General features: G+C 37.2%; 1 protein-coding gene across 3 annotated transcripts in view; it reads left to right on the top strand.

Annotated features, from left to right (window-relative positions):
* Window positions 1-12,568, top strand: part of LOC131432398 (soluble guanylate cyclase 88E) — a 214,699-nt gene that overhangs the window by 164,596 nt on the left and 37,535 nt on the right. The gene's annotated exons all lie outside the window — the stretch shown is intronic.

Raw genomic sequence — 12,568 nt, 5'->3', positions numbered from 1 at the left:
TAAGGGTTTGCCTTGTTGGTGCATTGGGTAAACAATCAATTTTCATCTTATTTTTTGCGTTTCCTTCAGTAAAATTTTCCTTCGGCTCGTCAGTGATGACATTGCGTCACGAAGACATTAAAAACAAGGTTATGACAGCGCTTCGATATTATGTCCAACAGGCGGTTCAAATCACACGTGTAACACAATTTAAACAACTAAGCAATGACAAGTCGTAAACAAAATTGCAACAAGTCGTAAGACTTATGATATTGCGTAGTAGACTAGGCCAGTGCCTGCAGTTGTTCTTATGTCGTTTTCGCTTGATGCCAAACCTAACCCAGTTTCCACTCTAACTGCTGTCAAACCGTTTGTTTGAAGCTAGTTTCGAACCTAGTTTTAACGTTGTTGAACTGAAAATCGAGTAAGTTTCGAACCTGGTGCGAAATCAACACAGTTTCATGAAAAGTGTTAGTTTGATGAAACTACCTTGGGTCAGTTTCAGTTTTCTCAAGCGAAAACGACATTAGTATAAACAAAGACAAACTCAAGATGAAGTAGGGTAACGGCTCCCTATTTCATCTGAGCTCCTATTTCCCGTCACCTCATTACTTTAAACATGAATAATATTTTACAACCTACCTGAACCATACTGTGAAATGTTTTAAATGGATTTTAAAAGCTATTGTCACACTTTCCCATTGAAAGAAATGGTTTTAAATTCTTCGATGATCGTTTCTTTCATTTAAAATAAACTCGCTTTTCAATTTAGGACACATTTCATCTCAAGATTTACAGTTCGTCATGTTTCTGATTATCTACTAATCGATTCGTCTCAAAACATGATCACTATTTCGCACAATTACACAACTATTGAATGCTGGATGACTTCATAATTAGTAATGTTCACTTGCCACTTGTTTAATTAACGATTAAAAACTTCAAAAATTACCCGACCAAATTAATTTCACCAAATTAAATCAAAGTTCACCAAATTAATTTTGCAATAAAATTTTAAGTTTAAAGCGAAAGGTAACGAAAACAACCGAAAATTTTTTGAACGTTGAAATGATTTCAAACTGGTTCTAAAAATACCGTGTGTTTTCTCATAGTTGAAATTAGGCCGTTTTTAAGAAGAATTCAGACATTTTGAACCTGAGAGTGTAACAGTGGAATAGTTTGTTTTGATTGCTGTCGCCATTACTAAATTATTGGATGAATAAAGGACCAACGATAGGATGAATAAAAATCCATTGAGATGAAATTAGGAGCAGAGTAGTGAACACATCATAAGTGTTTTTAGCTGTTTCATGAATATTAGTTAAATTTTCAAGAAATGTGAATCAATTCTCAACGTGGAGCAAGGCGAATGAAGCAGTAATATGAAAAAGTTATAGTGATTTTAGTGGCTAAATCGGGGTTTTGAGGCAACGTTCTTACAAATGAGATGAAATAGGGAGCCCTTACCCTAGTTGATGGTTTTTAATGTACCAGCGAAATACGACCTCGATGAATCTTGATCACTGTCAAAAGTCAAAATCTATTTATTCGATTTGAATGTTACTAAGCAATGTTTAGTTTGTTTATCATGTATATGTATATGTATCCCAAATGTAGTTTATGTATGCATTTTTCTCACTCCATAATTAATCGATAACGATAAAATGGTATTTTTTTGTATATTAGTGCATTCCATCTCGGTTTCGTATTTCGCCGAGTATAATTACAACATTCTCTTAGAACAACGGTGTGTTTTCCTAATTCATGCAGAAATTGACTAAATATATGAACCGAACATGATGTATAAATCGAACATCACTTTGACACTATCTGTTTAGTTGAAAATGGTGCAAGGAACATATGTTTCTATTTTTGTATTCGGAATCAAAACCGATGAAACTTAATCATTGCCAGAACGTATAACTGGGAATACCTTTGCTGAGAAATAAAATTAACAGCTGAATGAAGTATCTTTTAAAGCAATTGGTTAGAAACATTGACTTTTGATTTTCTGGATACTTACCAATATTCATTGGATCTACACAACTATTGTTAGACCAATTTAAGCATATGGATGTCTTGTATGGTGGCAGAAAGGAGAAGTCGCGACAGTTCAGTCAAAGCTAAATCATCTCCAAAGGATGGTCCTAATGGCGATGACAGGAGCATTCACGACAACTCCTACTGCTGCTCTAGAGGCGCTACTGTGCATTAAATCACTACATGTGTTCCTAAAACAAGAAGCATAATCATGTGCATACCGTCTTAAGGTTACAGGGCTTTGGAACAGTAACCCATTAGATTATGCTACTAGCCACACTCGCTTGTGGTCCCAAATGGTTACGTGGGATGAGTATTTACTCGCTCCTAGTGACCTAACTCTCACATGCAGTTTTCCTTTCAAAACATTCAATGTGAGCTATCCTCTTCGTGAGGAATGGTTGTCTGGTTGTCTGGAACGACAACTTGATGAACACATAGTTTGTTATACGGACGGTTCTCTGTTGAATGGTCGTGCTGGTGCTGGTGTCTACTGTCGTGAAATGAGGCTGGAGCAGTCTCATTCACTTGGTAGATACTGTACTGTGTTCCAAGCAGAAATCTACGCGATTCTGTGTGGAGTACAATCGGCACTTCAGCAGAGGATCTGTGGTAAGCGAATTTATTTTTGTTCCGACAGTCAGGCAGCCTTAAAAGCACTCAGTTCGAATGACTCACGGTCGAATCTAGTGATCGCATGTCGAACTCAAATTGAAGACCTCAGCATTTCAAATGCTGTTTACTTCTTATGGGTACCCGGCCATTCTGGTATTACTGGAAATGAATGGGCTGATGAGTTGGCTAGAGCTGGTGCAACGAATGATTTCGTTGGTCCTGAACCAGCTTTACCACTTTCAACTAGTTGGATAAAGCACAAGATTCGTTCTTGGGCTGCATCCAAACATACCAGCTACTGGCGCAGCTTGCAAACTTACGCTCAGACAAAAGCATTTCTACCAGATTTAAATCTGAAAATGTCAAAGTGTCTACTGCATTTCTCCAAGCATCATTGCAGTATTCTGGTCAGAGCTCTGACTGGACATTGCAAACTCAATTATCACATGGCTACTATTCAACGTGCTGAGTATTATTCGTGTGATTTGTGTGAATGCGGATATGGTACTTCATATCATCTGATATGTAACTGTCCCGCATTGACGCAGCTACGTATCCGGGTTTTTGGTTCTCCATACATGGTTGAGTCTTTGTATGCGGAGCTAAAATTGAAGGATATTCTCTCGTTTCTCACCCAATGTGGTAAGGAGCTATAGTCAGAAGGGCTCATCGTTCTTCCTGGAGTGAATGAATCCCTTCTGTATTCACCTTAAATAGGGTTTAGCAGATTGTTTGGCATCCTTTGGGGGGTACCGAATTTACTTATGCTCGTACATACTGCGAATCGTTCTGCATTCTTCCGGGAGTGCAGAATGGTGTCGCTTTTGTAAGATCTCTAAATTCTCTCGGGGGTTGGAGGTTTTATTAACAGCAGACTGTTCGGGACCTCGTAGAGGTTCAGAATTTACTTCTGCTTTTATGTGTTTTTGTGTCGTCAATTTTTCCCATCCTCCTAGTCCAACCCTTACCATTTCCTTTCAATCCTTCCCTCTTATATATCGGGAAAATGATGCTAAAAACAAATTGATGGCAAGGCACAAATCTCCAAATATCAAGGGGAACGTGCCATTTGAGCCAATTTGTTCTGATTCCTGATAGAAACATTGACTTTTGATTTTCTGGATACTTACTTTGTTTTTAACTGAAAAAATGAAACAAAAATTTCAACAGTTATAGTAGACCCCAAAGTTTCTGTTCAATTTTTTTTAATTTTTTTTATATTTTTGGTGGTTGTTAAAAGCCAAAATTACGATTTTTACCTTTTTTTATATATTTAAAAAATAGGTATAGAATTCGCTCAAAATTTCGAAAAGTTTTCCGAGGCCCGGAGGGCCGAATGTCATATACCAATCGATTCAGCTCGACGAACTGAGCAAATGTCTGTGTGTGTGTGTCTGTATGTGTGTTGTCAACTAAGAGGTCGAGATCTCAGAGATGGCTGGACCGATTTTGATCAAACTAGTCGCAAATGAAAGGTCTCCCCGTCACCCAGAACGCTATTGAATGGTTTTGAGATCGGATGTTTACTTTTTGAGTTATACGAAGTTTTATGTCAAAATTTTCAGTTTTTTGACAGTATCTGTCACATTTGACCTTGAAAACAGACCACATTTGACCTTGTTTCCAGACTTAGATTTTGCTCGGTAATACCTATCCAACAAGCCATAGATTGTTAAAATCCGTCCATTTTTAACGGAGATATCGATATTTTTGTGTAAGCCTTATTCCAGTAGAAGGAATTTTGAGCGCTGTATGAAAAAGCAATGCTTGGGAGCAACATGAAACACGATTTTTTATACTGTTACATATAATTGTTTCTAAGTACCAAAAGACTGTGTACAGCATCCTTTTTTATGACAATTTGCCTCGGACCAATTTTAGCACGGTTCATTTTTGGTAACATAATCTTTCGAATATGGCATATGTAAACCAGATGATATCAGCATTATCGAGTTGGAAGTAATTCCATAATTATATTGATTTAAACTATTTACAGCAATAAATGCTGGAAGAACATGACTTCCATATACCATACGACTCAGTTCGTCGAGATCAGCAAATGCGTGTGTGACAAATAATTTTACTCAATTTTCTCGGAGATGGTTAAACCGTTTTCTACAAACTCAGATTCATATGAAAAGTCGTATACTCCCAAACAAGGTTCCTGAATTACGTTTGGATCCGACTTCTGATTGCGGAACCACAGGATGATATGTGAAACGAAATTAAAATAATGCAATTAATTTTTCTCGTAGATGGCTGAACCGATCTAAGATTCAAATGAAATCTAAGAATCATCTATGATTCAAATGAGAGGTCTTAAAATCCTATAAAACCTCTTACTTTTTAGTCAGATCCGACTTCTGGTTTAGAAAATGCAGGGTGATTAGTATAAAAATGTCCATTTCACATAAATTAATCAGGTTTATCGGGTTTGCAGATTTGGATAGTCGATTACTAAATAAATTTATTTCAGTTTGAGCGGTATTCGTTTTTGGATTCGGAATGTACCCCCAAATTTTAATTCGCACTACAATTTCTCAAAGATGTCTACACACTCCTTAGGTGAATTTAACTGATTTCGGCTACACCGATTTTAGAATTCCGGTTCCAGTATCGAATCGATTCTCAAAGCTCAATCATTTTCTCAAAAAAGACCAAATCGAACTTCAAAAACAAATATTACAGGACTTAAGGTCCCATACAAAATTGGTGAATTTTATCCGATTCTGGAATTACAGATGATGAGTTTATAAATTTCATGTAAATTGTTTGGCGTAATAATTTATGGCCATTCGAATTATTTTGGGCTATGCTAATTCCTGAATACCGGCTCTGGAAGTACCATAAATAATGACGAAAAACTCTAAAGTGGAACTTACTTCGACATCTCATGGAATGTTCAATAGATTGTCACACGCTAAGATTGAAATTCGATATGTTTTGCAGTTTCGGTATTACAGGGTAATGAGTGATTAAATACTCAATTTGCCGTTTAAAACGACGATAATCAAAATAATGTCATGAGAACTAAAACACCTAAGAATATCCATGCAAAAACACATGCGTATTGATAAAAAAGGTATCATCTCACTGCTAGGTGGATTAATCACGTTTTCACGAAAAAATCCACCATTTTGTAGCTGTGAAGTAACTTTCCCAAAGTAACAAACAACGAAAAGGACGTAAAAAATTTGAAAAAAAAATGGTGAAGTAGTTTTTGAATGACGATGGACATGATGGACCTGCTTTCGAGAAAAACGCGTTCAAAGTTTGTTGTTTATAAAATCGAAAGAAACAATTTATATCTTTGGTGAGCGCGTAGAGTCTAACATTTTCGTAAAATCATAGTTTTTCTTTGCATTTTGTTTTAATAAAACATTCCAAGAATATTTTGTCTAATTGTCAAGTCAATCGAACTTTGCAGTATGAGACAAGGAAAGATAAAAGCCCAAAGCTTCCAGAGTATTTTTCCGATTGGCTTTAAAATGTTACTAGTAAGTTTTTCCAAAGATTCCTTCAATAACGGATTGTTTCAAACAGCTTCGGTGATTTGATCGTTTTGAATTCTGGAAGATGGTATTTTCTTGAATTTTTGTTTAATTAACAGATCGGCTGAAAAGTTCGTATCGTTTCTATGAGAGAGCGCCACTAGAATTAAATCCATACCATTTTCAGTTAGTACCAACCTTCAATAGATACGTGTATAAATTTGACAGCTGTCTGATTATTAGTTTGTGAGATATTGCATTTTGAGTGAAGCTACTTTTGTTATTGTGAAAAAAATGGAAAAAAGGAATTTTCGTGTGTTAATGAAACACTACTTTTTGATGAAAAAAAGTGCCGCCGATACCAAAAAAATAGCTTGATGAGTGTTATCCAGACTCTGCACCGGGCGAAGCAACAATTCGTAAGTGGTTTGCAAAATTTCGTACTGGTCATATGAGCACCGAAGACGATGAACGCAGAGGACGTCCAAAAGAGGCTGTTACCGATGAAAACGTGAAAAAAATCCACAAAATGATATTCAATGACCGTAAAGTGAAGTTGATCGAGATAGCTGACACCCTAAAGATATCAAAGGAACGTGTTGGACATATTATTCACGAATATTTGGATATGAGAAAGCTTTGTGCAAAATGGGTGCCGCGTGAGCTCACAATCGATCAAAAACAACAACGAATTGATGATTCTGAACAGTGTTTGGAGCTGTTATATCGAAATAAAACCGATTTTTTTCGTCGATATATAACAATGGACGAAACATGGCTCCATCACTTCACTCCGGAGTCCAATCGACAGTCAGCTGAGTGGACTGCACGCGATGAACCGAACCCAAAGCGTGGAAAGACTCAACAATCGGCCGGTAAGGTTATGGCGTCTGTATTTTGGGATTCGCATGGTATAATTTTCATCGACTACCTTGAAAAGGGAAAAACCATCAACAGTGACTATTATATAGCGTTATTAGAGCGTTTGAAGGACGAAATTTCAAAAAAACGGCATCATTTGAAGAAGAAAAAAGTTTTGTTTCATCAAGACAATGCACCGTGTCACAAGTCGATGAAAACCATGCTGAAATTGAACGAATTGGGCTTCGAATTGCTCCCTCATCCACCGTATTCTCCAGATTTGGCCCCCAGCGACTTTTCCCTGTTCTCAGACCTCAAGATAATGCTCGCTGGTAAAAAATTTAGAAGCAATGAAGAGGTAATCGCTGAAACTGAGGCCTATTTTGAGGCAAAGGACAAATCGTACTACAAAAATGGTATCAAAAATTTGGAGTATTGCTATAATCGCTGTATCGTCTCTGATGGCAATTATGTTGAATAATTAAAACGAACTGTTATTCTTATTTTTTTAGTTCAATAATATTGTATTCTATACACAGCACAAAATTATGAAATTTACAGGTGACGCAAATCTACATATGACACAATTCATAGAACGTGATCGGTGAAACGACTAAATTTTATAAGAATAATGTAAATATACGCCCATATTTCAAGAAAACGTGTGAATTTACGTGTTTTAGCACTTAAAAGTATGTCAGAATGAATTAAATATAATTTATATTTACTGTAAAATTGAGTTATTTTTGACGCTCATATATGTTGGTCTCAGAAGACGTAAATTTACACGATTTTTTCTAGGTGTGTACGTTACAGTCTTCGTTTGTCTTCTCTCTCTCTCCCTCAATCTGCAATTTCTCTTGAAGAATATCGTTTGTTTTTGTTTTTCTAATTGATATAACATTCGGAAATTTAGTTCTACAAAATATAAATAGCACAAGATTGCATTTCATTCAAAGAAATTGTTATAGAACTTCTCACTTTCGGTAAACAGAATTTTGTGTTCATCTTGTCAGGTATCACGTGCACTATTTGGTTGAAATTCGTCAAATGAGCGTTTCTTTCTAGGGTATAGAACTTTTCATTATCTTAACTGAGATGACAAACGTAACATTCAATCCAAGACAAAGGCGAACTTCATTTTCGTCACTATCTAGAAATCCAATTTCTTGCTTGCCGAGCACCGAATTATAGCCTGTTCGCACTATACCGAGACGACCGGGACGGGACCATCCGGACGTTTTTTTCCCTCATCGGCGATGACTGAGCTGCCGGCGTATGTATGTATTGGAATCCCGGATAAAATCCATTTGGTTGCGCCGATATTCCTCGCCGAGTTTTTCGCACCGTCGGCGCTGGAAAAAGCTCGACGAGGAATATCGGTGGCAACCAAATGGGTTTTATCCCGGATCCGGGATTCCAATACAGGCTTTTATCGTTGATACGGAATTTGTTTTAAGTCTGTGATGAAATGAAAAACTTCTTTTATGACAACGCTTGATTATGTTAAAGAACACTCCTTATTAGTATACCTTATGATCAAAAAAGAACCGGAATTTTCATTTTAAAATTCCCGCGCTTGTCCAATCGGTAAACTCTTATTCTCTCAACGTTGGCAACATTTTTATACACATTCTGTCAAATTTAGACACATATCGTACGATTAGTTTTTGTTTGGCGTCTATACAAAGAAGTTGAAAAATTTTCGTGTGGCGATTTTTATAATGGATGAAAATTTAGAACAACGGCTCGCCTTCGAAGCGCCATTCGGTCGATTGTTGTGCGGTTTCGACGTCATATTCATAGATCCACACCTCATCACCAGTTATGATGCATTCGATGAATGTGGGGTCACTCTCTGCGTTAGAAATCATCTCTTTGGCCACATCAACACGACGCTGTTTTTGAATGAAATTCAGCTTTTTTGGCACCAACCGAGAAGCGACGCGTTTCAAACCCAAAACATAAGTTAAAATGTGTTCGGCTGATCCATAAGAGATGCCCAATAACACAGCAATCTCTCTAATCGGTACAGAACGATTTTGCAACACGATTTGCTTCGCCGATTCAATGTTTTCTTCAGTAACAGATGTTGTTGGGCGGCCAGGGATCTCATCATGATCCAAGCTTGTACGACCACCTTTGAAGCGTTTATACCACTCGTGTGCCTGTGTTTTTCCTAGACACGATTCACCAAAGGCCTTTTCTAACATTTTCAACGTTTCGGAATACTTAAATCCATTTGCAACACAAAATTTGATGCACGCACGTTGTTCTAAATTTTCATCCATTATAAAAATGGCCACACGAAAATTTTTCAACTTCTTTGTATAGACGCCAAACAAAAACTAATCGTACGATATGTGTCTAAATTTGACAGAATGTGTATAAAAATGTTGCCAACGTTGAGAGAATAAAAGTTTACCGATTGGACAAGCGCGGGAATTTTAAAATGAAAATTCCGGTTCTTTTTTGATCATAAGGTATTTGAGTGAATTCTATACTCAAACTTTGGAAGGATCATTGGGATTCCTGAAACTGGATATCGGGAAATGTTTTGAACAAATATTTTTGGAGTGACTTGCTGTAGAAAGTAACTCAGGCGAGTTACGAAATGTGGTCCATATATCAGCGCTTTAAATTCTTATGGAAAGTTGCATAAGGAGTGTATCGACAATAAGCTACATTTGTATTGTACGCATGTATTTGTGAATGTTTTTTATGCTCAGATCACAGCATGCTGTGCGTTTGGCTGTCAGCTTTCGTTTGTTTACTTGTTTGTGCGGTTGAAAATCTGCGTTTTCAAAATGTCGCGTATTGAAAAGGAAGCAAAAATTAAGGTTCTGGTCACAAGGCTAAGTGAGAAGGGTATTACTATGCAAAATTGGCGAATCGGTTTGGAATTAATCATGCCAGTGTTAAAACCATCATTAATAAGTTTGGGGAACACTATTCTTTGGATGAGCTACTAGGAAGAGGCAGGAAACTTCCAACCCAAAACTGGACCAGAAAGTGGTATCTCTAACCATGAAGAACAAATCAATGTCAATGCCTGATTTGGCCAGAAAATTACCTGAAGACCTACAAGAAGCAGAAAATCTCAAAACAAAGTGTAGAACAGAAGAAGCGAGCAGCAACAAGGTCCCAAAAATTGTATTCGAGTCTTTTGCAGTGTCCGAATGTATGCGTTTTGATGGATGATGAGACATATGTAAAGGAGGGCTCAAAAACCCTTCCAGGTCCACAATACTTTACTGTCGTCGTTGGGGAGAATGTAAGCGATGCGGACAGGTCGATTCAAGTGGAAAAATTCAGTCGAAAGGTACTGGTATGGCAAGCAATATGTTCCTGTGGTTTGAAGTCAACCATTTTGAACACTACCGGAACTATAAATGCAAAAATCCATCGACCTGAGTGTCTCCAGAAGAGATTGCTGCCTTTATATAAGAAGCATAGTACACTTCCACTGTTTTGGCCGAATTTAGCGTCGGCTCACTATGCCACTATGCTCAAATTGCCTTCAGTTTCGACCCATCGAACGTTACTGGGCAATCGTCTAAAGGGTCTTCAAGAAGACTGGTAAGGCAGCTGGGAACATGCAGGAGTTCAAAAAAATTTGGGCTCAAGCGTCCAAAAAATGCGATGCAACACTTGTCGGGAACCTGCTGAAAAGCGTACGATCAAAAGTTCGAAAATTTGGAAAGGAATAACTTGAATTTCATCTGGTTTACATTATGCTCAAGTTTAACCTCGTGCAATAAAGGATCAATTTTTAGTTTGAACAAAATATCGTTTTTATCATAATTTGAAAGAAAAATTTGTGGATAGCTTATATTCGATACACTCCTTATGCAATAAATAGGCAATTTATTGCAACAATTAAATCAGCTGGTACAACCATTTTTTTTCGTTTGGCTAGATCAAAATTTTGATTGACATCAAACAGAGATCATTGTCGATGTTTAAGAGAGAAATGGGTTTAAAACAATCATATTCTAGCTTGAAACTAACACAAATCGAATTAAATGTCGTTTTCGCTTGATACTAAACCTAACCCAGTTTTCACCCTAACTGCTGTCAAACCGGTTGTTTGAAGCCAGTTTCGAATCTGGTTTCAACGTTGTTGAACTGAAAATTGAGTCAGTTTCCTGGTTTTATATCAGGTTTGCTCAAATTCCCGTTGCTCAGTGCGAAATCAACACAGATTCGTGAAAAGTGTTTGCTTGATCAAACTACCCTGGGTCAGTTTAAGTTTTCTCAAGCGAAAACAACATAAAAATCAATTAAGTTTTTTTTGTTATGTTAACCAAGCTCCTTTTCTCTGCGTGTAACAAAAGTTTAACTCTGGGGGGAGATATCTCGCTGTTTTCGTACGGTCTAATCTAAGGGCATATTCAGTGGTGTTCTAATTCTAGATGCATAATTTATGTCAGTTTTTAAATTTAAATCTGGAAATTATAATAAGAAAAACTGGCAGCCCTAGCAGCGTTTTACTCGTGTTTCAAAAATACAAAAAATAAAACGGCAACGTATGTCAGTTTTAAATTTGACAGAAGAATAAATAAAACTAAAACGGTTTGTTGATGATACATTTGCTCCAGTTTCAGGTCTATTATAAATATTCCATATAAAAACTCTACCTGCTGAATTTGCTCTGAATACGTGAAAATGCGTTCAATTCTGGAATCCCTTTCCTGGTTGAAAATTGTTACCAGAGGCAAGGCTTCATGTCCTACAATACTCAGTACTCATTCGCACTTAGCAACGAGTGTTCGAAAGTTCGAAGCTGACTTGATTTTTTGAACGTTGAAACTAGGTTCGAAACTAGCTTCAAACAAACGGTTTGACAGCAGTTAGGGTGGAAACTGGGTTAGGTTTGCCATCAAGCGAAAACGACAATATAGTGTGTAGTAGCGAGTTTCAACATTCTTAAATCAATATGTGATCAACTCTTCCTTCAAATATGTACTGCTCCAGGTCCATTCATGAACCTAAAGTAATAATAAGTAAATTTGACGTGGTGATGAAACAAATTCGTAACATAACTTGAACCAAACCACAACTCAATTAGGACTCGTCGGCGAGAGTCTGACTTGACCAGTTAATGTATTTCTTCTTGTGTTAATTACCAGTCTTGCAGCTATGTTTAGAGCCTACCTTCATTGTTTTCACTTTTGTACGGTTTTTATTCATAGTACAATACTAGAACAGATTCGGGAAACTCAAGGAAACAGATCACGGTGTTAATGTTTGGAAAAGCTAGTATTCTTCCCTGTTGCCACCGGATCCATCCGCGGAATAAGCATCTACTGCACGGCAAAGTCGGTCACGTTTCTTGGATAAATCGCGTCGTTTGCAATGGAGAAGGCGGATTGCGATCGCTAAAATAAATAGACCATTATTGTTTTTTCTCTTTATGGCACCACATCTAGAGCCAGAGCCGGTCGAAGGCACTCAGGAGCATCGAATACAAACTGCAATATAAACGAGCTCCTCGTGCCAACCGATTGACGTCAAAGAGTTTAATATATCAAAGTAATGTGACATTTTTTGCGCCTATTTTGAAACCCATTCCCCTTGCT

The sequence above is a fragment of the Malaya genurostris genome, chromosome 2 (genome assembly GCF_030247185.1).
Source record: "Malaya genurostris strain Urasoe2022 chromosome 2, Malgen_1.1, whole genome shotgun sequence".
Lineage (NCBI taxonomy): Eukaryota > Metazoa > Arthropoda > Insecta > Diptera > Culicidae > Malaya > Malaya genurostris.
Note: the sequence above shows the minus strand (reverse complement) of the source record. Positions and strands in the feature narration are given on the sequence as shown.